Consider the following 27746-nt stretch of genomic DNA (forward strand, 5'->3'; position numbering starts at 1 on the left):
TGTACAAATAAAACGGTCGTTTCGTCCTTGATTTCGAGGGAAATAAATATATTATGCACGACGAGCATAATTTAGTTAAAGTTATGGGAGCGCACTTTTAATTGCGTTCGCGCAGGTATTAATATGATACATTAAATTTCAAATTGTGAAATATCTCTATCGCGCTATAAATTGGGTTGGCCAGATTCGTGGCAAATACGAATACCCGCGACGTGATACAATGCCTATTCTAACATTTCATTTTCGCATTTAAATTAATCCACCAAAAATCGTCCCGCCTCGTTTAATTCACTCTGTAATAATCGCCTTGTTCCCGAATTGCGCTATCGAGATCTCGCGACGGCTGTGCGATTCGTTCCTAACCGTTTATCGGGAACGAGAACGCCGGATGACTTTGTCTCGAAAATCGCGTATCATCCCCGCAATCATCGGGGGTAATTTTAACACCGTTAACGCGTCCAATCATCCGTTAGCCCCGCAAATTGAACAGAAAAACGGGACTTTTACGACTCGAGACCTCTCTCGAACGCTTTTCCATCTTTCCTCCATTCGAACGCGCCACGCCGAATATCGAGCATCAGTTCTCCCAGCTATTTGCGCTATTCCTGCCGTTCATTCCCACATAACAGTCACGCGAACCTTTTTACACCCGCGCGTCCAAACATTTTTCACCAGCATCCGTGTCACAACATATTTCTCCCGCCTCTTTCTTTTTTTTTTTTTTTTGCCACTCTCCTCCACTTACAACGTTTGCTCGATACGCCAGGTAGCATTCGAAGGAAAAAAGAGCAACGATTCGATCGGTGCAGTGCAGACTGGTCGACCGTGTTTCCTCGTTAAGCGCGATTCATTCGAAGAACAGAAGACACGGAAGCGTTCGAGTCACGGGGTTCATTTTCCACTCGTAATCACTGGTTAATTATTCCGACGAGTGACTTCCAACGGCGTAACGACGATAACCGGTCCGACTGGTAATCCCGTTGCGTCGGCTGGTCCGATTAAACAGCGAGCGTAGGCGCGAGCAACGCCCGACGATCCCGCGCGATCGATACGCCTAATAATTCAAATTTTATTCCTCGCAGGCCACCGCGAAACTATTCGAGCTACCTGAAAATGATAATCCGCGCGGCGTCCTCAATTTCGTCGCCCTATCTTCGTTCGAATGCGAATCTCGCGGACGATCTCCCTGCGAATTAATTTATCGCCACGGTTATTCAAAGGAAATTAACGCGGGCGGAGGGCCGTTATTGCTTAGCCTGGGATAGATATTGTCGGCTAAACGTGACCAATCAACCGTAATTGCCGGTAACAAGTGGCCAGCCTCGCGAGTATTTATCAATTTGCGCTGGCTCGCTTAGCGAGCGACAACGAGCGCAGAGAAAGTGACGCTGAAACGTTCGCGACACTGGATTATATTCCAGACGAGAGCAGTTAAACTTCGACAATCAAGCAAATTTCTAGCGATAATTCGTTAACAACAGGCATAGACGTACTTTAGCCGACAGTGAATACGAGCGTAACTTCGACTGCCGTTTCGCAGTGCGAAATACGCTCGAATCGAAATCTTTTCGCCGTTCACTTTTATCAAGGAATCAGTCGTACGTTCGCCGTCTCACCCCGTAGAGAAGTGGTACGCGACTCGTAAAAGCGTAACAGTTTTCGAAACGTTTAAAGCTCTTTCGAGCGGCAGGATCGAGCCGCCATAAGTTTCCTACGCGCGTTCGATCGCTTCCTAGCCCCGGCTCTTTCAGGAGAGCCGTCGACTTTCTCTTTCGTGGCATCCTCATCGACAACCTGTCGTCGCTGACGATATTCCTTATAACCTAAACTGCTCGTTCCCCGCTGCGCGGCTCTTTCAGTATTCCAACGGAATCTATCGATAAACGAGCTCTAACGGCAGAGACGAACGTCTCGAAAATGTCGAATTACCAACGCGATGCGTTTAAAGAACGATTCGAATCTCACGAAATTATTAACACGTTACGATCGTTCGCTTATTCTCGATGGAAAGACAAATAATTTCTCTACGGAATCAGTTGAATCCCAGCGTACGACGGATTCGCGTCCAATGATGACTGCAAAACATTCGAGAACACGCCAGATCGACGTAACGCTCGCGATTCACGGACGGATGAATCGTAATGGCGAAGTGAGTACGCGTAAGAATTTCTCGAACGCGACCTTCCGCTCGCCGGACTGAAACGGACAACGAGATTAAACCTGGGAATCGGGGATTCAATTTAATAAAGGGGATCTTCGGCGGCTCGCCATGGAGCACGGTTTCCGACGCGTTACCACTCGGTTATTCGTTCTCGGATAGCTTGATGCGCCGCGAGAATCCTGGCAACAGTCGCAGAGAACGGCGTAACCGAGATGGACGTGCTGGATGAAAAAAAAGATCGTGATCGACTCCTAGAACGATTGCCAATGGGGATATTGAAATTTCCGCGTACGGCACGCGTCATAAAATTTTGATACGCTGTATTAACTCGATTGTTTAGAAACAAACACGATTATCCCAATCGTTCATTAATTTAGACCATCGATGTAGTTAATTAAATATTAATTGGTAACGATTCAACAGCAACAAGCTTGAGGATAAATTTAATTGAAAATAGCAATGGTAGCAAGCGGAATGTAAAACGGTACTGATAATTCATTACCAAAATTATGCACTCTAATGCACTGGTACTCTAACCATTTCAAATGTGTGAATTTTTCATTTGTCAGGAGAAAAATTCAACGTGAGAGCCCATTAATCTAAATTTTTCCGTCGTCCCGAGGAGCTGGCTTAACCGTTTTAACCGACCGTTTTCTATGACTTTAGAGAAAGCAGCGGGCAGTGAAAATGGCAAACGAGCAAACAATTGTGCCACGCAGAAACCACGTGAAAAGATCACTGGAGCCCAGCCAGGGTCACGCGACATAATTGGCCAGGCCAACCGGCACCCTCGCGATTCGCCATAAATTCGCGAGCACGCGTAACGCGCGAACGAATTGCCGCTGGTACTCGTAATAATTAGACGCGAATCCACGGATTTGTCTTGCCACGTTCGTACCCGTACGTCGCGTCGCAACGTACCAGAACTGGGGCGGAAAATCAACTAAAACGACGGGACCAATCCACTTTTCCAGCGACAGGAACACTTTGGGCACCGCCTAATGGAGAAATTGCTACTCCCGGCTACAGGAAATTCCGCTCCCGTTCGTCCTCCGAGTATCGGCATTGTTTGGTACCGCTAATGCAACGATTAGAAACGATTCGAGCCCCGAAGGATTTCGAGAATCGAACGAAGAGCAAATTTTCGAACGCGATCCACGCGTCGCGTACGCGTACAAGCGCAGAAGAATTTTTCCACGACTCTGTCAAAGCGAACGCGCGTTACTCGATCGAAATATTTTAGTCGACCGTTTAATCAAGTTTAGCTTGCGCTAAAAATGATACTCGAGAACGAATTCGTGCGCCATATTCCCGACGAGGATCCGTTTAAAAAAGTTCGCGACAGAACGTCGCGCGGTCCTTTAAAAATCATTTGCGTAATAGGCGGGGGAAAACACGCTAGAGAAGCAAACTCCGTGTTGTGTTTAGCGAAGAGGGGAAAAAAATTCTCAAACTCCCATCCGTGCCTGGATGTAAAGGAACTTTTACCCTTTTTCCGACGAATTAAACGAACACGTCGCAAAATTTGTTTCCCTTTCAGAGAACGGTCCGTTCGGAAATACCTGGCGAACGAGTAAACAAAAATTAACTGCCCGCGACGCACAATGTGTCGGATGCAAAATCTAGTTGGGAAAAATTAATAACTTATGCTCTGTCCCATTCAAAATTTGTATCAAACTACTTTTGGACTCGCTGGATCTAAATCTGGAATCGTCTGCGTTGTACGTTTCAATATGCACATTATGTTTCCAGTGATTTCTGGAAAGAATCTTGAAATTTGACATATCTTACGACTTCACCAACTTTGTCAAGAATAATTCCCTTAACACGTTCACGCCGGGGCGAAAATCTACGTTTCTCCGCGTGAGGCGGGACTGTCTTATCGCGTTAAGCTTCGTGGGGCGGGGCAATATCGTTGTAAATTTGAACTCGCTTATTGCGAAGGTAAAATTATCTTTTCTTCTACAGAGCCGGTTAGGATATATTTGAATTTTTGCCCTTATAAACAATAGATAAAATGGATCTGGAGGAAAGTGGTTCGTCTGAAGAAACGACTGATTTTCTGAAAACGCGTGACCCACCGGTGGGTCACGCCGCCCCACGGAGCAGTCAAGTGTGACCCACCGGTGGGTCACGCCGCCCCACGGAACAGTCAAGTGTGACCCACCGGTGGGTCACGCCGGCGTGAACGTGTTAATCCAATTCAATAACTAACACTGTAAGCCTTGAAGACTAGCGTAAAATTAATAATAATTGATATGCGATTATATTTTATTGAAGAGTATATGTATACGAGTATGCACGAGCGTTGGAATATTATAAGAATTAATAAATTATTGCATATTAAAGGAATAAATAATTAATAAACCATCATGCCAAGTGCCTTGCCACTCTAGCAGTGGTAGGGGAATTTGCAACCGGCGGAATATACCCAAGGACTGCGTAGTCATGCACAGTCGAGCGCGGTCATTTGGCAGTACGACCTCGACGCGATAACTATGATACAGTACTTGTCAACTAATCGAGATCTAACTAGCTTTGTTAATTCTAATTGCTACCTAATAATTAAAGCACCTCTCTAAATTAACTGATAGAATATTTTAATCGTAGCATTATTAACATTTATTAATATTTAATAATTTGTACGGATTTTTCTTAAATCTTTAAAGACTTTTCATTAATTTTAATACTGAAATTAAATTTTCTAATTTAATTTACAATGAAGAATCGTTTACGATTGTGCACTACTCACAGCCCTGGTCGTCGTAAACTACCCTCTCAGTCGGAGGACACCTCCATCGAACTGCAAACGTACTCAGCATGGAATTAAAGATGAATCACCGTGCAATATGTGAGTACATATCTTGTAAAGTCCATATTGTTAAGATGGGTCCCTGCGTAGTCACCTCCACGTGGTGGGCCTGGGCCCTTGGTAACGTTTTCGGGAAATTCTCTCTCGAAAACGATATCAAGCTAAGGACTACGTACTTAATTTTAAGTCATTTGCAATTCAGTCGAAATTTTCCAAGTCCTTATCAGGACTTTAAAACTTTCAATTAAATTGCAAATTGTATAATTATTTAAGCTATAGTTTAAGTTAAGTTAAGTTTATACCATATTTTCCACATAATATAACGAAAAATAAGAACGCGTCTTCGACTTATGGTGCGTTTGCTATCAAATGAGCCTATGTCCGGTTAGAATTTCGACAGCGACTGTTTTCCACCTAGATCTGATATTCGCCACAGTGTGCGACGCTGCATGTACCCGGAGGATTTCAACCGATATCGTTCGAACGTCGCGTCGCGAGATATTTGCACCTTTATTTCTATGATATATATTTATGCGAGCCCGTTTTTTCCTTTTTACATCCTCTCTCCAGCGTACCATCATAAATCTACGTCTTTACTAAAGCCACGTTATTCCACGGACAATTCAACGGGCGCGGTGTCCATTCCGCTTCGATTGGAGTCGTTGTTACCGTAGCGCATCCTTCCACATTCATGGAGAAATCTTGCTTCGATGCAGAGGGGCAGGAGCCGCGTCGCAACTCGCGAGCAACTCGCGAGCAACTCGCGCAAAGTACACGCTCGTAAAGTAATCATCCGTCAGGTTGCTACTTTGGAAAATGTTCTCAAGAATCGTTAACCGGTGTACGGTTTTCCTTCTTCAATTTTCACGATCCAATTAGGCGACTAGTTATATACTTCCGATCGATGCGTCATATTCTATCAACCGTGCCAGGGCACGATCCACGGTAAATTTTCAGCAGCGAGCCGAGTCGATCTCCCGTTGCACGCACGTCGGCGAATTTTCGACGCGGCGATGCGTTTTCCCGCGGTTACGATAACCCGGCTAACCGCATCGTCAAACTTTAAACGCGTTTCGTTAACTAATTAACCGCCGCTATTATAACTTTATAATACCGATGCCTCGGCTCGATCCGAATACCACCCGTAATACCCGCCGCAATTCCAAAACGGGAACGAACAACCGAACTAAACTCGATTCGAAGAGTAGAAACAAACACTCCGTCTCTGGTGTACTCGCCAACCCCTTCTCACAGCCCCTCGGCAACTGTTCAACTCCCTCTTCGCCTAATTAAGAGACAGTTTACACGGTCCACGGTGTGCAACGCTCACCCCCTCCTTGTTAACCGCCCACGAAATAGCGAGAAGGTGTCCGTGGAGGTTTAATAGCGAGACGTAGCGGGCCACTTTAAGAAACAGACCACCGAGGGCATCCATTATTCCGTACGTAATGCCGCGTCCCGGTTAATCGAACGTGAAAACCGTGTTCCGACTTCCGACAATAGGAAGCGACACGCTCGAGACGCAGTTTATACTCGCGAGATAAAGAGGCGGCGGAGGAGCCGCGCCACCCACCCTCGAACGTGAACGACGAGGAATTTCGAGCGAGGTGAACGTCTGTCCTAGTGCGCGGAGCCGGATGACATCGACCTGGCTGTTACCTGGGATCGATTTCCCGGCGCAGCGTCGAATTGTACGGGGTCGAGTCCGCGCATCGATGCATTTAACACGGGGGATGATCGATGAACGTTCGACTGCGTTCAGACGAGCAGAAAATGACGCCCTTGAAATTTGTCGTCATCCCGGATACGCACGCCGATCCGCGAATGATGAATACGTCGCCGTTTAGACCGCGTTATCGCTCAAGACACGCGAACGTTCTCGCTTCTCTTTTTCTTTTCTCTTAGAATTAGGGGTTGAATTTTTACTAGGACGCGGAACGTAGACTCGCAGACGATGCTACGCGAGTAAATACTCTCGCGGAACACTCGACGATTGTTCGAGGAACGGAATCTTATTTGCAATAACGCGAGGACGGCTGGCAGGGCGAGCCTCTCCGACGGTGCGCGCCCTCGAAGAATCCTCGGACGTGTTTTATAGAGAAACGGCACGTATCCGCGGTGCTCTATTCTACGATATCGCGCATTTATTCCCGGTGAATTGCGCCACGTCAAGGCGATCGTACATAACCGCGATGATCGATGGAACGCTTTCGACCGCACTTCTGTAATTCGCCGGGGCTGTTCGGTGCTCGATGCACTTCCTACGATCGATACATCGATAATTACTGCGACGAGTTCGAAAACGCCGGTACGGAATCGCGCGGTAATGGAAAAACACAGGCTAAACGCAACGTAATCGAAAAACGGGTCAAGGGAAAAGAGAGACAGACAGACGGACGCGGGACAGAGAGAACGGACTTTAAAGATATAACGTTCGCCGGGGCGCACCAAGGGTGCGCCGAAGCAATTTGCATGACTAAAAAATCAGACCAAAAGTATACCTCTTAAACGTCCAATCGAAATATTGTTATTTTTACCAAGCGCGAACTTCCTTACCGCCGTTATTCCGGTTAATGTATTCGAATTTCGTTCCTGGTTTAATTATTGCTCTTTAGCTACTGTGTGTCGCGGGTGCGCCAAGAGAACTCGCCAACTCCGCTCTTGCTTTAATGGGATTAAGAAACTGAAAACAGTATTCCAGCCGTGTCGCGATTACGTATTCGCGAGGTGTACGATTTAGAAAATTTCATATGAAAAATAAAAATCTAGCTCTCCCCTCCCGTTCTCGCCCTTAATCTCGCGGAATTAGAGAATTTCCCTTGCGCGCGATCGCGATACACCGAACGTAGTCATAATAGAAAATGTGGTCGCGCGAAGAGTCTCATATCTGATTCATAAAGGGTTGAAGAGTGGTATTACAGCGTTGTTGTACAACACGTCTCGAAAATCTCGGCACGGTGTAACGTTCAACGGCGGTACCATCGACGAGGCAGCACAATAACGATACCGATTATGCAACGAGACCGTGCACGCGGAAATTTCGGTACTGAGCGCGCCTCTAATTCCCAGCTGTAAAGTTCCTCATCGCCCTGTAAAAGTAAAGTGTAACGGTGTCGTTGCGATCTCGTCGCCCGCTATTATCCACGCTATTTATTGCCGCGATAATTCTCTTATGAGACGAGAATCTCGTTGTTGCGACCACGCTCGCGTTGGAAACGGCCAGGGAGAACTTTACGCCCGCTTATTTTCTCCTCCTCCCTCTAGTTTTCTTTTTTCTTTCTTCTTTTCTTTTTTCTCAACGACGATAATTGCACGCGCAGTGGGTAGTTCCCGCGTTTTAAAAGGGAAAATGAGAACGTTTCACCCCCCATGATCGATCTGAAACTTCTTGTTTTAATTACATCAACAGGGCCGTTCGTTCCCTTTCAGACTGCGTTAACTCCTTCGCGGGCGACGGAGGGCAGAAAAACGATCGTGTGGAACACGCGCGCGGAACGGAAGGGGCGTCGAAGACCGCGACAAACGGAAATCAAGAGCCCCGAGTTCGAAAGTGGGGCACGTTCACGACTGAACCGCGTGGACCGACGGAGAAGAAACTTATTTCGTGGCCCGGTGGCGATGAGCACGGTCTCCTCGATGAACTACAACTTTTAACGAACCATCGGGACCGGTCGTAAATTTCGCGATCGCCTCGACCCCGCGGAATCGACGGATCGCGGAACCGTGGGCCGACGACTGCCAGATAACTTTGATTAATAAATTTCCAGGCGTATTTGTGCGCAACGCCCATTAAATTGCATACGCGCCGCATCCTTTGCATTGTTGCATTCGACGCGGGCTCCGTGTAATATCCGTGAACGAACACGGTTAGCACAGCGCAACAGACACGGTTAAACACGCACGCGCGTTTACCCAACGATCGGTTCTGAATTTCGTTATCGATGCTTCGATGTTAATAACACGGACTACGAGTTCCCTGCTAATTATTTCCACGTCGATGCGACGTTTTCCAGCGATCACCGCCGACAGAGGGTGGACGCGATCGGATCGCGTGCAGAGCGCCGCGAGTCGCTTCCAAAAATCGCGACCAAACTTCCCTTCTCTCTTCTTTATGCTCCCGCGTCCTCTCCGTCGCTCGTCCCTCTCTCACTCCCCGGTTCGATTTTTATAGCCGAGCCTTTACGGTGACAATATCCCGGAAGAACCATGCGTCTCGAAGCATAAAAAGCTACGAGGGCCTTGGAAGAACCGCGAGATACTGAATCGGAGCACCGGTGAATAGCGGACTGTTTCCTGAAATATCCCGCACCGGCGCTTTTCCCTAAACATCGACGGCATTGGTAAAAATTGAACGAAAATTTGGGACGATACTCTTTATCAGGAACGATGGCGCCTGGCTCGCACTCTTGCGAGTAATCGTGGTTAGAGCGACGGAGCTATGCACGATATAATAAAAAGAGGGGGCGAACGGAGAACCGGTATAACGAAATATGAAGCAATATTGCATCGTTTGTTTTTGGAATTGTATCAGCGACCACCGTGAATGGGATTCCGAACTCTTAATGAATAAACAGAGAGCCGTTCTTTTTCCCCCTTTTTTTTCTGACCGAGAACAATGGAATTCTGATGAAAATTCAATTGGACAAACCAATTATGTTTTTTGCGGCACTGAAAACACACATCTGTTTGGTTGAATTATTACGGAAACCGTGAAGGTAAACAGAAATTTTAAAAGAACCACATAGCCGCGTCTACCTATGAGAAAACGCGAAGCGGAACCGCTGCCGTTATATCCTTTTTTCCCCCTCAGAAATGTTCATATTTCTGCGAGATTTCGACTCGTTGAGCAAGGAGAACGGCGCGCGTTATCGGTCTCTCCTGACGGGGGTGGATAGAGGGGGACGAATGGTCGAAAGAAAGGCGAGGGGTTTTTAAATATTACAGGCTAATTGAGTGCCTCCTGAAGTGGTGAAAGAAAATAGTCTCTGGCACTGTTTCAAAGGGAGCCTTCTTGAACGTGAATTCAACAAGTTAGCCGTTTCTCTTTGGGGAGACAGCCCTTTAAAAGCGGCTGCACCGTGTGCGACTCGCGAGAAATCTAGATTAAAGGAACAAGGGCTGCGCCGTCGTGGCAGCCACGGTACCAGCATCGCCTTCCCTTCTTTCCGCGGGACGAGGAGTGTTCCGTGGAGAAAATTCCCTTGATCTTTGCCCCGTCTTTACCTTCCGCGATAACACGCGCACTTTGACCGAGAACGAACACCTCTCTCCAACGGAAACATCGACTTCCGATGAGTCTGAATATGATTCGACTTTGCCGAAGCTCCGTTCGAAGTTATTAACCTAACGGGGGGTGGTAAGGTACATCCAGACGAGGCGCCATCCAGAAGGAAATATATACTTCGATGGCAAGTCGAAACGTCTACGAATCGGTCCGTGTTTTTCTTTCGACGCGCTGCCAGAAGTTAAACCAATTTACTTACGCTAATGCCCCGACGTCGAGTATAATATTTACCGTGCGATCGACGAGACTTCGACACGATTTACCTTACCGGAAGACTGTTGTCTTTCGTTAATTTCTATCCAGTGTCTCACTTTCGAACTACGATCGAAGTCGTTTACGAATAAACGAGGGACCGACGCTTCTGGTTTTTACGACGACACCATTTACCAAATGAATCTCTCGTTTGTCGAATAAATTCGAGTGCACGTCGATGCTCGAACGTGCATCGACGGAATTGCGCGACGGCGATCATTGATTCGAGTTGCATCGATGTAAAGCGTATATTTATTTCTCTACCCTCGTTCCGGATTACGTACGAAACAAATCTTTTACCGTTCGCTGTTCGCGCTTCATATTTTAGTCATCAATTCTCAGGGAAGCTCTCGAATAAACATTCCCTTTCGTATGTACATATTTTTGGTTACGAAACGCAATGGTAATGTTAATCGAGTTGGAGAAGCTCCGCGACAGCTGCGGAATGCATTTGTCAGGAGCGAAGGTCGGGGGCAGACCTTTATTACAGTCGAAGACGAATGAAAAATTAATCGACGCAGTTGCGCCGTTCACAGGACGATCGCGTGTAAATAGAATAAAGAACGAAATAAATTCCACGGGGACGAGGACGGCGAGGAGGCTCGAGGCAGATGGGAAATACGAAGCCCTGGAAGACGCTTGGATTACCAAAGGGGATGCTTTGTCTTTCTACACGGACGGTGCACCTTCGCGCCAAATTTATGCGCTTATTTACACTTATTACCATCCGCGACGTCTCTCAAAAGTCCATTTATCATTTAGCCGACCCGAATCCGGTGAATCAGTATTCAGCGGCGGGAACGTTTCGAGTGCTTAGTCGCTAATGAAACGGAGCCATCGACGCAATTAGCCGAGCTCTCTCCGCGAAGAATAAGGTTTCGTTGACTTTGGAATCGTTAACTGGACGCGTCTCGAACGGGGCTTGAATGAAAGCCTCGGAATGGGAACGCACAAATTTCTTTGTTACTTCTAGGGGAGCGTAAAACGCGAGAGAAAACTCTCGTCTCGAATCGAGGCCGTACTTCAGACGGAACGAACGCTCCTGTCTGTGGAAACCTATTTTCCCCGTAAATATACCTGTTCCTGGTGTCTCAGTTTGAAATTGCGCAGCGAGAGATCGCGAGTCTCTCGATATTTCTATTACTCTATCGATGTTCAAATAATTTTTAATTGCTATTACTCACAGGTTGATAAACGATGCTGTAGTTGGCCCAATACCTTGCAGTTACACCTCACGCTCTATTCACGCGCCATATTTTACCCACACTGCTTATCACTCGCGTATTTAATGGTATACGCGTATCGATCGTACGTTCGACGATAAATCGCGATTACGAGACGGGTAAAATACGCGGGTAGAAATGTCGCTGATTAAACTGATCAAAAATCCGACGAACGCCACGCGATTCGCGAAGGAAAGTACGCGCGTCTCGGTGGTCGAGCGACAACTAAACAACCAGGAGTGTCGCCGTACCCCAAATGTCAACCTTCGCTTCGCCGTTGTCCCATATTTCACGAATCCCGAATTATTTACAGCCGAATAAACGTCGAGACCGAAACAGACTTCGATAACACAGACGATGTAAAGAAAAACTGTGCCTGACAGCAATGCCACGATATCACAGTTCGTCGAGCACGTCCTTTTTCTTGGACGGGAACGCGGCCGCAGATGTTTACCTTCTCTGGGCGTAACCGTAATCGAGACTCGCGTAATTCGTGCGGGTATTAAAAGAAAAAAAAAAATAAATAAACCCCGTCGTAACAGTGACGCGAGAATATTCGCGAAAGTGGATGGAAAAAGTGCACGAGGAAAGGATTTTACCGCTACCCTTTCGATGCGAAGTTAATTCCTACATTATAAGATGTAATAGATCAAGCTGAGGGCAACAATGGAATCTTCTAGGTTAAAGCAGGCTGATCGCCCACGTAAAAGGGAACCATAACTCAAATTCTCCCTTTGATCTAAAATATGTACGTCAGCCATCCACGGGGAAGTGATTCCACCCCGTGATCGCCCTCTAACGCGCGATAAATCAGAGAACAGCGCACGGACGTCGCGACAAAAGTGACGCGTGTCGAGGCTACGTGATCGTTAAAGAGAGAATCGGGCTCATACCTGAAATCTGGACGCAGCCAGGGGGTCTCAGCGGGCGATGTCGCGCATCATCGCTCGAGCATAACTCGCAGGCGTCGCGACGCTGCACCAGGGCTGGCTTGTTCCGGCGCTACGTGACCCGCGAACGTGGACTCGCTCGCTGCCGTGGACAATTCGACGTGAACGATTAAACCGTTGAATCATTAGCGGTGCAGGGGACACGGAGGTGCTACCAGCGGCCTGCCCCCGTCGCTTTACCGCCTGCTGGACCAGCGACGAGCATTATCGGCTCAGACACCTACCAGAAATACCATTAGCGGCCATTTATTTCGGACGAATACCCAATCACGACGGCCGATAATCTAGCGTCGAGCACGTTTTAGCGGGAGCCGAAAGTACCAGCCGTCTGGACGGCCTCGTTTTTCGTTCGACGGTTTCGGAATTACCGGGTAGAAAAGGGTTGATCCGGGATTATTCTAGATACCTAGCATCTCGGCTGCTTAAAATATTTTAAGCCACTCGTGAATTTGCGAAGCTACCTGGGACTGCGTAGCAAAGACTGCACGCTCGCGGGTACTTGAATACAATTGATCGTCTCGCGTTGAAATTTGCACTTTTTCCGCCTCGCGACGAAACATGCCAGGGTCCCTCTGGAAGTCGAATAGAATTACCATTGAAGGAAGTCGTTTACTGTCTAGAATAATCCCATCGTTCGAAACGAATGGCGTGGAGGAAGGGCGCGATGGAAGGTCTTGCAGGTTCACACCAACACCTGTCCGAGCTTACGGTACGGTTTCGAGGGCCAGAACCTTCAGCCACGGCCAGTTCTCGCGAACGCGCCCACCAGGTAACATTTCGAGACGCATCCGTTGGTTCTCGCGCGAAAACATCGACGCTGTTTCCAACGTGGGGCTGGGAAATTATCCTCGAGAGTAATTCGGAATCGTTTGTCTTGCGGCCGGAGGAAGCTTGATTCTTCGATAGCGGCTGTTACGAGTAAAGTATGGGTTATGTGGAAATTGAATTCGCGGCGGAATCTAGAAATATTGCCATTTCCGGCGGGGAATAAAGCAAGGATCCGTCTAATCTAGAAACATTGCAATCCCAGGGGGGAAACAAGGTATAGGTGTATCAGTCGGAATGAAATATCTGGTTACCATTGAATCGAGATCTTCGGAGGGAAAGTAGCTACAGTTTGTTCCAGTTTCCGAAATCCACTTGGCCACTGTTCGGGACCCGTTCGATCGTCGTCGTAATGAAACATCCGAGCGAGCGATTCAATTTAAATCACTAATTGATTCCTGAGCCTCAACCCGGTGGGAGGTTAACGATATGACAGTTCATTTGACGAACGTCAGGACGGAAAAAAAGGGGAGAGAAAAAAGAGAGATAGGCTGAAATCGGTGATCTGAGATCGCGTGAAAGTTAGGCAACTAGGGGAAAAGGTCAACCTGACCGGTTGCCCTTAATCCTCTCATCGAGTTCCAATTAATATACGTCGACGGTCGTTACTTAACATTCAGAGGATAGAGGGGCGGTGGATTAATTGGTCCGCGGCGGTTTAAATTCGCCTACCACGATGGACTCCTTCGAGGCCTCTCCACTCCGTTTCCACCTCTATTTCCCTTTTCCTCGTCGCGAGCGTAGATTAAGGGAATCAACCTATCCGGACAAAGTATTTGTGCCGCGACCAAGAACTTTTGTAGCCGGATAAGGCGGCGGAATTAAATTCGATACGAGGCACGGGGTGAAGATTTCTGACCGCGTTTAATGACCGGAATGGAAAGCAAATAGGATGGAACAGAAACAACGCGCGCAGATGGATACATATATTGGAGACATTTTTTGTTTTAGTACGACACTTTTGATTGAAACGCGCGAAACGACGGTTCGAAATGAAAGTTTCTCCATCGTTCGATGAGAGTTCGAAAAATATTAAAAACTTAATAGTAATAAAAAGCTTTGTCGTGATATTTCGACGCAACATAAAGTCGCAGAATCCTCTTCTCGAAAGTTTCACTATAAGACTACCAGTGCTTTTCAACATTTTATTTTATTTTTTTTTATTTTTATTCTTTTAAGGCTGGAGAGAAAGACATGAAACTGTATACGGAAATACGAGGCGTGTTATGGCACTTTATGTAACGCGTTACGTTGGAAATATTAAAGTATTCCCTGCGCGTGGTGGAAGACAAAGGTGACCCTGTTAACGACCTATCTTAATCTACCGACCTTATGCTCCGTCGAGCGAAGGTTATCGTGCTCGATAAACCAATAAATTTTAATAATCGCCAACGGAAGGCGAACAAAAGGCCATCTGATCGCTGCCAGATCGAACGTTTCTCTTATTCTTTGAACAACGCGACGAGAGGATCACAAGGGTTGCATCGTAATGCTGCAGCGATCCGAGACGAGGATATTCGAAAGTGTCTCTTCGACTTGCAACAAAATGGGGACGTATCAACGATTTAAACACGACGATAGGAACATTTCTATGTACTTCTAATTAATAAAAATAAATTCCAACTATTCCAAGTAATATTAAAAAATGTATATACGAAAACTCGATGAACCACGTTAGAAAACTTTCGACGATACCCAACGATGACGTAATGCAAAAATCTATAACGGCAGAACAGGGGTAAGAAAACGGCCGGAGGAACTCCGAACTCATTACACGTCGTAATGAACCTTCTCTCTTTGGCGATCAAACATTTGCATCGAAGGAGCTGGTAGAAAAGTGACTGAGAAAGATCAAGACCGCCTCGAAGATTAAATCGAACGATCGAAAGTTTCCCAGTCGCTAATAACTCGGAGATAGGATTTCAACGACAACGAGTACAGCTGTCAGGCACAGGTACGTCCGATTTACCATCGAACTTGCGGCTCGTACGTCCGACGAGTCTCAAAACGAGCAGAGAACGTCGACGCCAGAGAACAACTGCGTCTGGTCCGATAAAACGGAACAATTCCACGGGACTTGAGGGATAATTACGACGCGTGTCATTGTTGGCTCATACGGGGAAAGAGTACAAAGAGCAACAATGCGTCCCTCTAATGGGAAAACCCCGGACAATGAGCAAAACTTCGCAAATCGTCGACCAGATGGTGGAGGAGAAACGGCGCGACCAGAGCGGCAAGAAGGGATCGAGGTCGGGTTAATGTCGGTTACATCGGTAGAAACCGTAATTGCTTAATTCTTGCTCGATCCGTCGCGACCCAACCAAAGAGAGCGCACTCCGATTTCAACTGTTTTCCTACCACGATTTATCTTTCGCGGGACAAACGAAAGGAACTTCTTGCTTTGGGTGATCGTCGAGATTTAAAAAAGGAAAAATAAATAAAAAGAAAGTGCCCCTTTCGGGCAGGGTTAGACAGCTGAGAGAAATCCAATTTATCTGCTGGCCGGATGTGCCTGAACCAAAGAAAGGAGTGGAAATTCCTGGCGGTTCGCGGAGTTTAGATTTCGGTGGGGCACTCGCGATCAAAGGCGTGACGGGAAACGTTCTCGCGGCGATTCAAAGTGGCCACCGGTCGTGGAAGGGACGGAATTCAAACGGTAACGCGACTTCCGTGGCCATCGTCCCGCGAATCAGGCGGCTGCGATCCGTTCGTTCCGTTTCTTCTCGCGACAGGATATGAAAACGATCGATTCGCGACACGCCAGCAAGTTTTTCGTCCGGGATGGCCGTTTACGGGGCGGAAGTAAGTAACGTTCGCCCTTTCGGGGGGGGTGGAATTTAAAACAAATTCAATTTGTCGGGTGGCTAAATCTCGAAATCGAATCTTTCTAAAGAAGGGGAAAGGATTAAAGCCCGGACGGGGAAGGACGATGGGGCTTGCGATCGCGCGAAATTAATGTAGAGTTTTCCGGCTGTTCTTCGAAAGTGCGCGTACCGGTAGGGCGAACCGGCGAAACAAGGAAATGAAATTAAGGAGGGAAAAAATTTCGATGAAATTTCGAGGTCGTATATTTCCAGTTTGAAACTGGGGAACGTAAAAAAGGGTAGGAATGACGGAACGATAAAACGCCATTCCCGAAAAGTGGAACGCTTTTTCCCCCGATATATCCCTTCGTTTTCCGGGATCCGTTCACCAACAAGCGAGAGATCTGCGAACGAAAGATTCAATCTGTCGGCCGATTCGAGCGCTGGAGGATCGACTTTTTCCCAGCAGGGGCAAAAGAGAGAGAGAAAGAGAGAGAGAGAGAGAGAGAGAGGGGGCGGGCGTAACGCAGGAATGGGGTGGCCCGTGAGAGCGAGAGGGAGAACACGCGAGTTAAGGGCCACGAAATTTCGACGCGTGAAATTGAAACCCGTGACGGTCTCACCTCGAAGCGACGATCAGAGCCCCTGTCGCTTTCTCCGCGAGCCCATTTTATTTCCCCGACGTGGATGGCCATTGGAACGCGTCGGTGCAAGTGAATAACCTCAGCCACCGCGGGCTTCGCCAGCATCCAGAAATGATCGTAGCCGAGGGTAAGGGAAACTTCATTTCCGAAAGGGTAATCTCGATCCTGTAAATCGATCTCAACCGCCGATGTTCAACGACTGCGGTGAAACACAAGATAGCGGAGGTGAAACGGGGGCAGGGACGCTCGTAAAGATGCCGACACTCGTCCCTGAGACTTTCCAATTTGCTTCCATCGTCGGTACTACACCGATTTCACTCGAACCCCTCCCGTCTACCCACCAGGAAAATCAGAAACAACTTCGCGTCGATCTTCCCTCGAGTAGTTCGTTTCCTTCGAGCGGCACGTAATTCAGCGTAATACGAATACGAAAGTACCATTCAGCTCCCTTCTTTTCTCTTCTCTCGCTCTCAGCTCGCTCGTTCTGTTCTCTCCGACGATCCCCTCGCAGGTAAGCGTAAACGAGTTTCGAGTTTCCGAACGCCCCCACAGACAGGTGCTAATGTTTGCGTGTCGTTGAACCTTCGATCGGTGGAAACTCGATCATCCTTAGCTCCCCCGGAAGATCCAAAGGGAAAACAGTCTAATCCAACGAGCAAATATCAAGGATGGAACGAGCTTGTTTGCCAACGGGCATCCTAAGCCGCAAATAACGAGAGGGCTCGTCCGAGACGACGGAAACACCCCGCCTCTTCGTGCATGATTTTCCACCCTCCAGTGCGAGGAGGAGAAATCGTTGATCCTGCTCGACGTGATTTCAAACGAAACTCTTGCTCGACACCAACGAATTCGACACGGTCGCTCCGGAAACGAAATGATCGAAGACGGCGAGGGGACGCGAACGGCAACTGGTCGCGGCGTGACGTTCTGGCACTCGACTCGCGATTTAAAATCGCAGCAACGATCGCGGCCACTGTGCGAGCCAGAGCAACAAGTTATACACCATAACAAGCGTACCGAGGGACAGGTGATGCCGTTCACTCGCGTCGATCGTCCTGAGATCTATTCGAACCGAAAAGAAATCCGGCGGACGTTCATCGATCAACGCGATACTTGAAAGCCTCGATCGAAGCCGCGACTCGTGCTCGGAAGCGACGAACCTGCTGCGTCGCGATCAACCGAAGCGTTGCTCGAGAGAGGGAAAAGGGAGGGAAATTTGTCACCACAGACGAACCGAGGAGATGTTGTACCGTCTCGTGACGCGTAGACGTCGTGGAGCCGCGGATCAAGTTCAACTGTCGCGTGTCCTCGAGGTCGACGGGATCGAGCTCGAATCCGCACGAGTCCGTTGGTCGAACGATGCCCGTCGAGGTATCGTCGCGTAAACACGGCTCTATCGATATCCGGTCGAAACGGTCCCCGATGAAAACGGCGCGATGTTCGAGCGACCCGGTGGTCCGGAGTACCGTGCCAGTACTGGTACTGTGGAGTTTGTTATCGAGTAGCGGCGAGAGGAAAAGCGGGCAGGGTGGTGGCAGCTCCGCTTGGCTGACAAGTAGACAGAGATGGTATTACGCAGGCGCTAACTCTCGGCTCGCCTCGCGGCAACCCTCCCGTACACCCTCGACAACCCCCTAAACTCGAGTGCTCGGCCGTCCCTACAACGACCAGCGATGCCACCTACACCGTCACCCATCCTTCGAACGCCGTATCTGTTCCTCCGAGATGTCCCCTTGCCGGGCGTGTACGCAATTCGAGGCTACTGACAGACGACGAATCCTGTTTCGATGCAAATTTATTATTCACCTGGACCGTTTCCAATGATTAAAAAGCTCCGTTTTCTCTCTTCGTTTCTCTCGCAGCCTGAAAGGAAAACTCTCCGACTGTACGGTATAATGGTATTACGGGAGGGTAGAGATATCGAGAGAATTCGTATTCCGATACCCGCTATGCATTATACTTATGTTTCTTCAGCGTGAAATATTCGATAAGATCCGACGAGGCTGAAAGCTCCTTTGAAAATGTTACAGAATTCCTGCAGCAAATACCAGACAAGAAGTTCCACGATCTTCAATTTCTTACGGGGAAGAGATCGTGAAGCGAAAAGGTAACGACTCGACGAGCAACAAAATATCAGAAGGTATCGCGAGCGATCTAGATTACCGCACTTCTCTCCCGACGGAACGATCGGCGAAAAATGAGGAAAAGAACAGAAGTAAGAAGAAAGCGCTCGAGCTTGGATTGTCGAAGAATTACAAGCAGCGAATCAACTTCGTCACCGGGAGCGGACACCCCCGTATACCCTGGGGCAAGCGACCCCTCCTGACTTCTCCGCGCTTTTCCATCTTTCTCACCCGTATTGCCCCAACATTCGCTCCGATCCGTTTTGTTAGACTGGCTGCATCCTAGAGGGCAACGCCGGTTGAACTTTCTCATCAACCATAACGCGTACCACTCCTCAGTCAACGTCGTTCACTCTCTGCTCGCATAGCAATCCAATTCTACGAAATTCTCGATTATTACACGACTGGCCGCTTAATGATTTTACGATTAAATTATGAAATCCGTGTTATCTCGCCACTTGCTTGTTTTCTTTTTTCGTTGCAGCGGGTTGGGATGGATAAATATTCTTGATTACCATCGTGCAATATCGCAACGTGCGTGCACGTCCGCGCAACCAGCTTCCCGACGGGGAGGAACCCAGCAAAGTAACGTTTCGGTTAACCGCCGTTCGATTATCCAAATTTTCCATTATCGGATCTCGATCATGACGTGGCCGTCAGTGAAACTATGCGAGATGAACGCGTTGTAAAATCGCTCGCATATTAACAAGATGAAACGCCGGCTGTGTAACACGGAAAGGCCATCGTTATTAAAGCTAGCACGTGACGTGTTTTATCGCAGCCTACGTGAAACATGTTGCGCGCACCCTTTTGACCATCGTTTCCGCCCTCGGTAACCAACGATCTGCTCTTGTTTTCTACAACGATCCAGATCTCTGAATTCCCCATTGACGAGCATCAAGACCCTTATTCTATTTTCATTCATGCTCCCCTCCCGGATGTATCGATAGGGGTGCTTTATTGCGCCGGGGTTAGCGAGGCCTCCGGTGCCCTTTAATTACCTGGCTAGCGAGCCTGATGAGCGTACGTCGAGCACACGCGTGCAATTTATCAGAAAAACAACATTTCGCCCACAGGAGAATTCCTTTGAACGTATCGATCGATAAAATAATCGATATCGTCGGGGCTCGACGCGATCAACAGGGTGAAAGCATCCATCTCCTTCGTATCTGGGTCCCCCCCTCGAAACCACTCCGGCTTACGAATGTCCTTGGCTAGTCTCGCAGAGACTTACGCCAATACTCGCGTATCTGCTTGAAACTTGCAGAAATCTGCCGTTATTTACAGCGAACTCGATCCAACCTGACCCAATCACCTCCAATTCATAGGATCCCGCCCCAACTCGCTTGAAATCGCGGCAACCCCGGGTTGATATTACAGCGAACAAGCTTCAACTAGCCTCGAACACTTTGAATTCGCTGCTGCTGCGTCCAGCTTGGTCACAATCTACTTGAAACTGTTCGGCAACATTGATCGCCCAATTTGCTCTACGTGGAAACGTCGTTCCGATCAATTCGTCCGGGATATACTTTTGCTATATTTCTTTCTTTCTTTTTTCCACCTCTCTTTAACAATATTTATTAACAAATAATGGTCGTTCCATTTAATTCCGTTGATTTTTTATTACAACCATCGAACCAGTTCGTTATCGACCACGAGCATTTACGACGTCGAAGTGTGCGGTCGTTTATTATTACGCGAAAATTGAGCGCCGATATTTGGCCAATATTTGTGCAATATCATTGGCCCCGCTTCGTTCCCAGCCCGTGCCACCTTCCCGCCGCTATCCGTCCTGTCACACGGACAGGGAAGACCGTACTGCGAGACTCTTGGTGTTGGGACCCTTTCGGATTCGACGCGAGCATTCGACCGCACGCCAGAGCAGGCAAAGAAGACAGCCGGGGAATGAGAACGAAGAAAAATGGGAAGAATAACTCCTCGAAATATGATTTCCTCCAATGAGGCGAGTTATCTTCGGATCGAGATTGAAATCCACGGACGTGTTCTCCGTTCTTCGTGCGGGATCTTTCGTGGAACAGGTATAAACACTCGCCCCTTATCGACGCCGTCCGATGAAACGAACTTGAGATTTGCGAAAATTCCGCTCCGCGAGTCGAAGAACAAATCCTTCGGGTCAATAATCAGTCTCGACGACCGATTCGAGGCGAGAATTAAAGTAGCGCGCGACTATAAACGCGTCTATAGATCGCGTCTCTGTCGATACCGTGATTATTCGAAGAGAAAAATCGAACGATCTCGACGATCGTTGCCGAGTCCACAGCGTGCAGCGGTTAAACCACGCTAAACGCGGTCGTTTAATAAGATTGCTCGGACCTCTCGTTAATTCCGTGAAAGCTTAGCTGCATGGGGCGTGAACAAAGACGGGGGTGGCGGTGAAACAGGTAGCCGGTTTAACGAGCTGGAAGTGGAGAGAGAGAACGTGGTGTAAACGGCAAGAGGCACGAATCCACCGACTCTTACCTCCCGTCGACGTCCACCCCTAACGTGATTCCATCGATAGCCCCGCAGAGCTGCCCGCGCGATCGCCCCACGTCACCCTCCGGGAGCATCGAAACAGTCGAGGGACCCGGTTCGAGTCGTCGACGCCGGATTATATTTAATGCACGTCGCGACCAACTTAACTTTGACGCGATACACGAGTTACGCCGTTAAAATTCTATTCTCAAGAGAGCCGCCAGGGACCTTTCACCCCCTGAACTTCACTTTCGTTCGCAGTTAAAGGAGGTTTGGCTCGCGATTGAAAGTAACCGCGATTCAACGGGGAACCGCGACGAAGTGCGACGCGTGCGGCAACCTCTCGCGATCCGCGACAGCCATCGAAACGGCGGAAGGATCGATCGAGCAAGGAACTTGAAGATCGAACAATGAAGACAGCGAACAAAGTAGAACGGTAGCCGTAAAGCCGGTTTAATTATCGAAATTGTAGTGCACGCTGGCGTGCCAATAAACGGCCTCGATTCACGCTCGATGCATGTTTACCGATTATATACATATTCATCGGGCCGGCCCTGTACCCGGGATAGAACCGATAACGGGCGCTGATAATTTCCGTGATCAGAAAATCGGGGACAGCCGAACAATCGGCTTTTCCAGCTGACGAACTCCGCCCTTCTCGCGGTCGCGAGGCGTCCTGACCCTCTCCCTCGTCCTGCAACACTTTATCGAGCTAGTCACGGGGCAGGCGAGACGTAGCTCGATTTTTACCCACTTCTCGCTGGCGTCGAGAGGAATGAAATTTACCGACGGACTAAACGATCGACGACAATAGAACGAGGGTAGCGGCGTGTTCGAAAGCCACGATTTTACCCGTGCCAGTGAAATCGCTCGACGCGAGGCAACGTCGATACGCGTAACGGTCTCGTGACTTTTTTGTTTCCTCGTTCCTCGCGCTTCCGTTATTTACACGGACGAAACGTGTCTCTCTCTCCTCCGGGGGTTGAATTTTCACCCATTCTTCCCTTTTTCCCTTGTTTCTCTTTTAAAGGAACGAATCGTCGGCCAGGTCGTAGCGAACAAACGGCACGGGAAAGTGTCTTGCCCGTTGGTGCACGTTCGCGGGTTTCAGCGAACAAATTACACGGCGACGCGCATAAATAATCATAACGCTGGATGTCCATTTGCGTGCAATGAATTGTGCACCTGATCCAGCCGTCCGGTCCATCCCGCCGTCCCTTCCACCCTTCGTCTGTGTCTACACGTAAAGCTCTCAGCGGTTTGTTCATTGTCGGTGGAATAAATCGATGGCATCATCTGTGCCGCTGGTACCGGCGCTTCATTTTCCCCTATTTAACCCAAATGATGTATCGCGCGCGACAGAGACGCGCGGTCCTTTTCGATCTATTTCCTCTGCGCGGCAGGGATCGTTTTCTTTGGCCGTAGCCAACGTAGCAATCATGGAACGAGGAAAATAGAGCGCGCAGGGACTGGCATGATAAATAACATTAGTTTTATTAATCCCTTAGTCCGGCTGGATGAGTCTCGAGCGAGAAATTACGGTCGTATCGCATGTCGAAGGCAGTAAACCCCGCGTACGTGCAGCTTTTAAGGTGTATTTCATTTTTAAAACCGACCAACGATGCGGCGCGCCAATGTGGGACGTGGGAGGAAAAAAAATGGAGATTACACGGTTCCAGCGTAACGTCGCCGGATAAGAATTATATTCCTCGTTTCGAACTGTCCCCTCCCGTTCCCTTTATTCTTCGACAAATCACTGCTGCGCTGGCGAAGCGCAGGGAGGAGCTTTTTTCAGTGGATGTCCCCTTCCATTTTGGAGACAATATTCATAAGCGTACGAAAGACCTCACGCTCGAGACAAAATGGCAGGGGTCCGTGGAGACTTCGAACCGTGTGCGCCATCCACGCGTTCGCAAGTTAACGGAAATCCCTTCGATGGCATGCAAGTTTCTTCCGCGACGGAAGTTTCCGAGGCTCCTCGAGTTGCGACGCGCAACACACGTACGTCACACGGGGAACCGCTCCCCGACACGCTAGCCCAGACCACCCCGGGAAGAGGAAATGGTAACGCGGCGCGCTCGAACAGTGACGTTCCCACCGTGACGCAACGTTTCAATCGAAAAATACTTCAAATAACGATGCCCAATTTCCGTAGAATCGAACGGAATATCTTTGAGGGGATAAACGTCAAGGGAGTGCTGAATCTTGCCGAGTCTCAAGTTAGTTCCGACAAGATTGAACTCGCGAAAACTCCGCGTCGTTACCAATGGCAATCGTACGAGGAGTTCGCGAGCGTCGCGCGTGGGAATCGAGATGTTGTACGGTCTCGACGACGTACAAACGTGCGAATAAATGTTAGAATTTGCCAACGACTAAGTTCAACAATCATAGTGTCGTTATAACGTCTAACCATTTCTAAACGCGTTTATTCGACTTGCACGGTCGCTCGTGGCTGATTAGTTTCTTGTATTTCGCTTTTAGTGTCTATAATCTTTATATGTTTTTCCCCTCGGCGAATTGTTCTACCATAAACCGTGGCCATTCCGGAGGGCCATTCGACTTCGAATGACTTAACGATTCTGCGAGCATCGAAAACCGTATCAAGTCGTAAGAGAAACTCCGCGGAATTGGCCAGAACGGCGTCCATCCCAACTCTGTTGTGCGCGAAACGATCGGCAGCGCAGGTTCATACGTTGTCCCGTTGAATATATTAGTTAAAACCGTTCAGTCGTCCATTTATATTTTATCCAGGCTTAAACGGTTAGCTCCCGCGATGGCTACCGTCCACGACATCGTTGCGATCAAGCGTAAGTGGAATTTACAACTCCCCGAAGTTCGGCGAAAGAATTGCTGCGCTCGGGACAGTACAGATCCTCGCCTCGCCCCTCCTGCCCCTGGTGGAAGAATTCCAATAATGAAAATGGCGAGAGAACGCCGCGGACGAAATTCCAAAAATAGAAAAAACGGGAACGGTGGAAAGGAAATTTCAACGATAAAAACGACCACATCCCGCGAGAGCGTTAAAAAAAAAGGGATTGGAGACATAAGGAGGAGAAATGGCAACAGAAACGAACTGCACGGCCATGACTTCGTAACCGTGTGGTGTACACGCTCGCAGAGGGGGATATTAATAGGAATTGCATTAAGAATTACAAATGGAACAACTTGAAATGGCCTCGCAGTTGAACCGTGGCAGGATCAAGAGCAGTCTGAGGGAAAACCATGGTTCGGAGCAATTACTGCGAAGCCTTAGCGGGCTGTGGTAATGAGTTAGGGAATTGCTCGGAAGCGAACGCAATCGACGTTTCTTTCGCCTGTTGAATAAGCGTCGCTTAATTATCCTGAGAAATCGCGGGGCGACGTGACCATCGCCGGAGAGGAGCTTCCATCGTTCAGCGTCGTACGAAAACATTTAATCCAGAGTGCCTTCTATCACGTACCTTCAACCTCCGCTTGCATCACGCCTTGCACGCGCGTGTGTGCCTGTATGGGTGTTTAATGAAAAAAGTAAGGGCATAAATTGTTGGAGGGAAAATTCGTGTAAAGCGTCCAGTAAAATATGATCGCGTAAAAAATCGTAACCCTTTGCAATGGTATGTAACTGAGAAGATATACCTATCCAGGCGTTCACATATTTCTCTCATTCCTTTTAATTGCATTTTGTTAGCTCCTGTGGCGGTGGTTATTGCGTTGTAACGAATTCTTTATAACGGTCGTTAATTTCTACCTTTCACGTTCAAGTAAATAAAGGGCAATCAATTGGTGATTACTTTTACTACTTTTTCTATCACGAGTGATCGAAATTCTGGCTACAGAGGAGGCAACGAAGGAAACGTCCGTTCCACGGTACCGTTTAATTTTTCCTCATTATTATTCCTTGAATTATTGTACGCGGTTCGTTAATGCCTCCCCGTCTGCTTTCGATTCCCACCCTTGGCTCGCGCACGTGTTAACAGGCGGCGAGAACCGTATAAAACAGTCTCGCATGTATTTTGTTTCTTTTCGTCTCCACATTACGGAACGTTGCGATTACCCACGGTGACTAAACGCGAACAGAGCGTGCGAGGTCGCGTTGTTGGAATTTCTTTTAACCCCGGCAAACCAACGGGAAGGTGTATCCACTTCGAAACAGCGCGGCGTAATTTTTACCGGCGGTCCACGCGGTCTGAGGAACGTTCGCAGAAATCGTTTCGAGAGATTGAAAAAGGGAGAGGAGAATTCGCGCGAGAACCGAATTAAAAAACGTATCGTTACCGCTAGACCATAGAATCATCGTTACTTTCAGAGGTTGCTGCGTCTCACGCGATACGAGAAGGCCATCGAGAAGTGAAACGATTCATGGAAATGTCCGGAACCGTCGCACTGGCTAGAATGCAAATTACCGATTCATCTACCACCCTTTCACTCGAGAACTAAAGCTAATCGTTTTCTGAACGGAATTTTCTCGTTCCCGTGGAAAAAAATTCGATTCCCTCGCGATGATTAAATTGACTGGAATCGATTCTTTCCCGGGAGGAAACACCAGGAAACCCCGCGACAGCTATACTCGATACCCTGACAAGTCCCTCGTAAAGAAGAGAAATATGAGGAAACTTGAAAACGCTCCATCTTGGCGAGTAGCGTGTACAGAACGGTGGCGTGACCGTCGTTACCATCACGGGCTAAGCAATAACCGGATAAAAGTTTGCACGGTGGAATTAAAATTGATCAAAGAGGGGCTGATTAAGTTTGTTCGAAGCGGTTCCAGAAGCCATCCAATATGACCGGAGAAAGTAAATTGCGGTTGCTCGCAGGAAGGCCGCCAGGTTCTAGTTAATAGCTACCCTTGTAGAGCGTAGATTATCGTAAGACGCACGCTTCCGAATCGTTCGCCGGACGATCGATTAATTTGCCAGAACATTGAATTCTCGCGTAACGGTTGCCCCTGGAGAACGGCTGAAAGAAAGATTGAAATTTCGCCCCATCGAGGGAGGGAATGAAAGAGAGACAGAGGAAAAGGGAAGATGTGGACGAGCTGAATATTTCCCCGTGATCCCGACTCGAAACGATTTAATAAAGCCCCGATGGGAATAGCGAATTTAATTATTGACGATCTCCCAGTGATAGGAGATTTCGCGCAGTCCGAATACTTTTAAATACTCCGCAAATACCTGGAAAGAATTATCCTAAGTAGGTATTAAATCTTAGGTAAAATGAACCGGCTCTCGAGATTATTAAAATGCCTGGCAATTAACGAAAGAAGAATCCCTCTCGAAACCCTTTAAATCTACCAAAAGATATCGAAGAGAAATATTTGGAACGCATCGCACGGGGTTTTCTAATAAACGGCTATATCGATAAACCCGTGCGAGTAATATTAGTTTCGAAAATTCGGACCGGTTTGAAAAATCGCAGCGATTCGAAACCCGCGACGAGGAATTCTGTTTTATTAACACGATCCGCAGGGGCTGCTGGCTGTTTTTCACCGCTGGCAGCGTATAAAATATTCCAATAAAAGCCAGGAGGGGGGGGGGGGGGGGCCGATCTCCGGCGGAAAGTTTGGGCACATTTCAATTCGACTAGGCATAATGGTCGATATATCCGGTCTCGCTCGGCTGGCGAAACTTTTCCACCCGTTTCCGCGGGGCCTGCGAGTAGGGTGCGTCGCTTGAGAACTTTTTACTTTCGAAAATTGCACGCCACCGCGGCCCATGGATTTTTACGTCGCTCGCAAACCGCTCGTAACCGAGCGTTCTTGCGTAGGGCTAACGAGACATCGATTTCCGGGCACGGTTGCAACCGCGGCCCGTGGAAACGGTTGTTCCCGAAACTGTTCCCGTGTATCGGCCCGCTGTTTGCATAAATTCGCGAATTATTCCGGAAAGTTACGCGGCTGCCACGCATCCGGCGCAGCTGCTCGGCAATAAAAGACGGATAATAACGATCGACGAAACACTTTCAACATCACCCGACGCGTTACAGACCGAAAAGATGAACCAAAGTCGGCTCAGCTGAATTTCCTCGCGATCGCAATAGCCCGCGGTTCCGACGAAGCCAACCGAACCGTACCACTCGAAAACTTTCCTACGATAAATATTGCGGGGAAAAACAGCGAGGTACCGCTCGTATCCGATACATATTCCGGTGGATAAGTTCCCCCGTCGAGTTCCAACGGAACGGTCGCTAAAGAAACGGCGGTAATGATCGAATGATA

This window comes from Xylocopa sonorina, chromosome 1, assembly GCF_050948175.1.
Source record: "Xylocopa sonorina isolate GNS202 chromosome 1, iyXylSono1_principal, whole genome shotgun sequence".
NCBI lineage: Eukaryota > Metazoa > Arthropoda > Insecta > Hymenoptera > Apidae > Xylocopa > Xylocopa sonorina.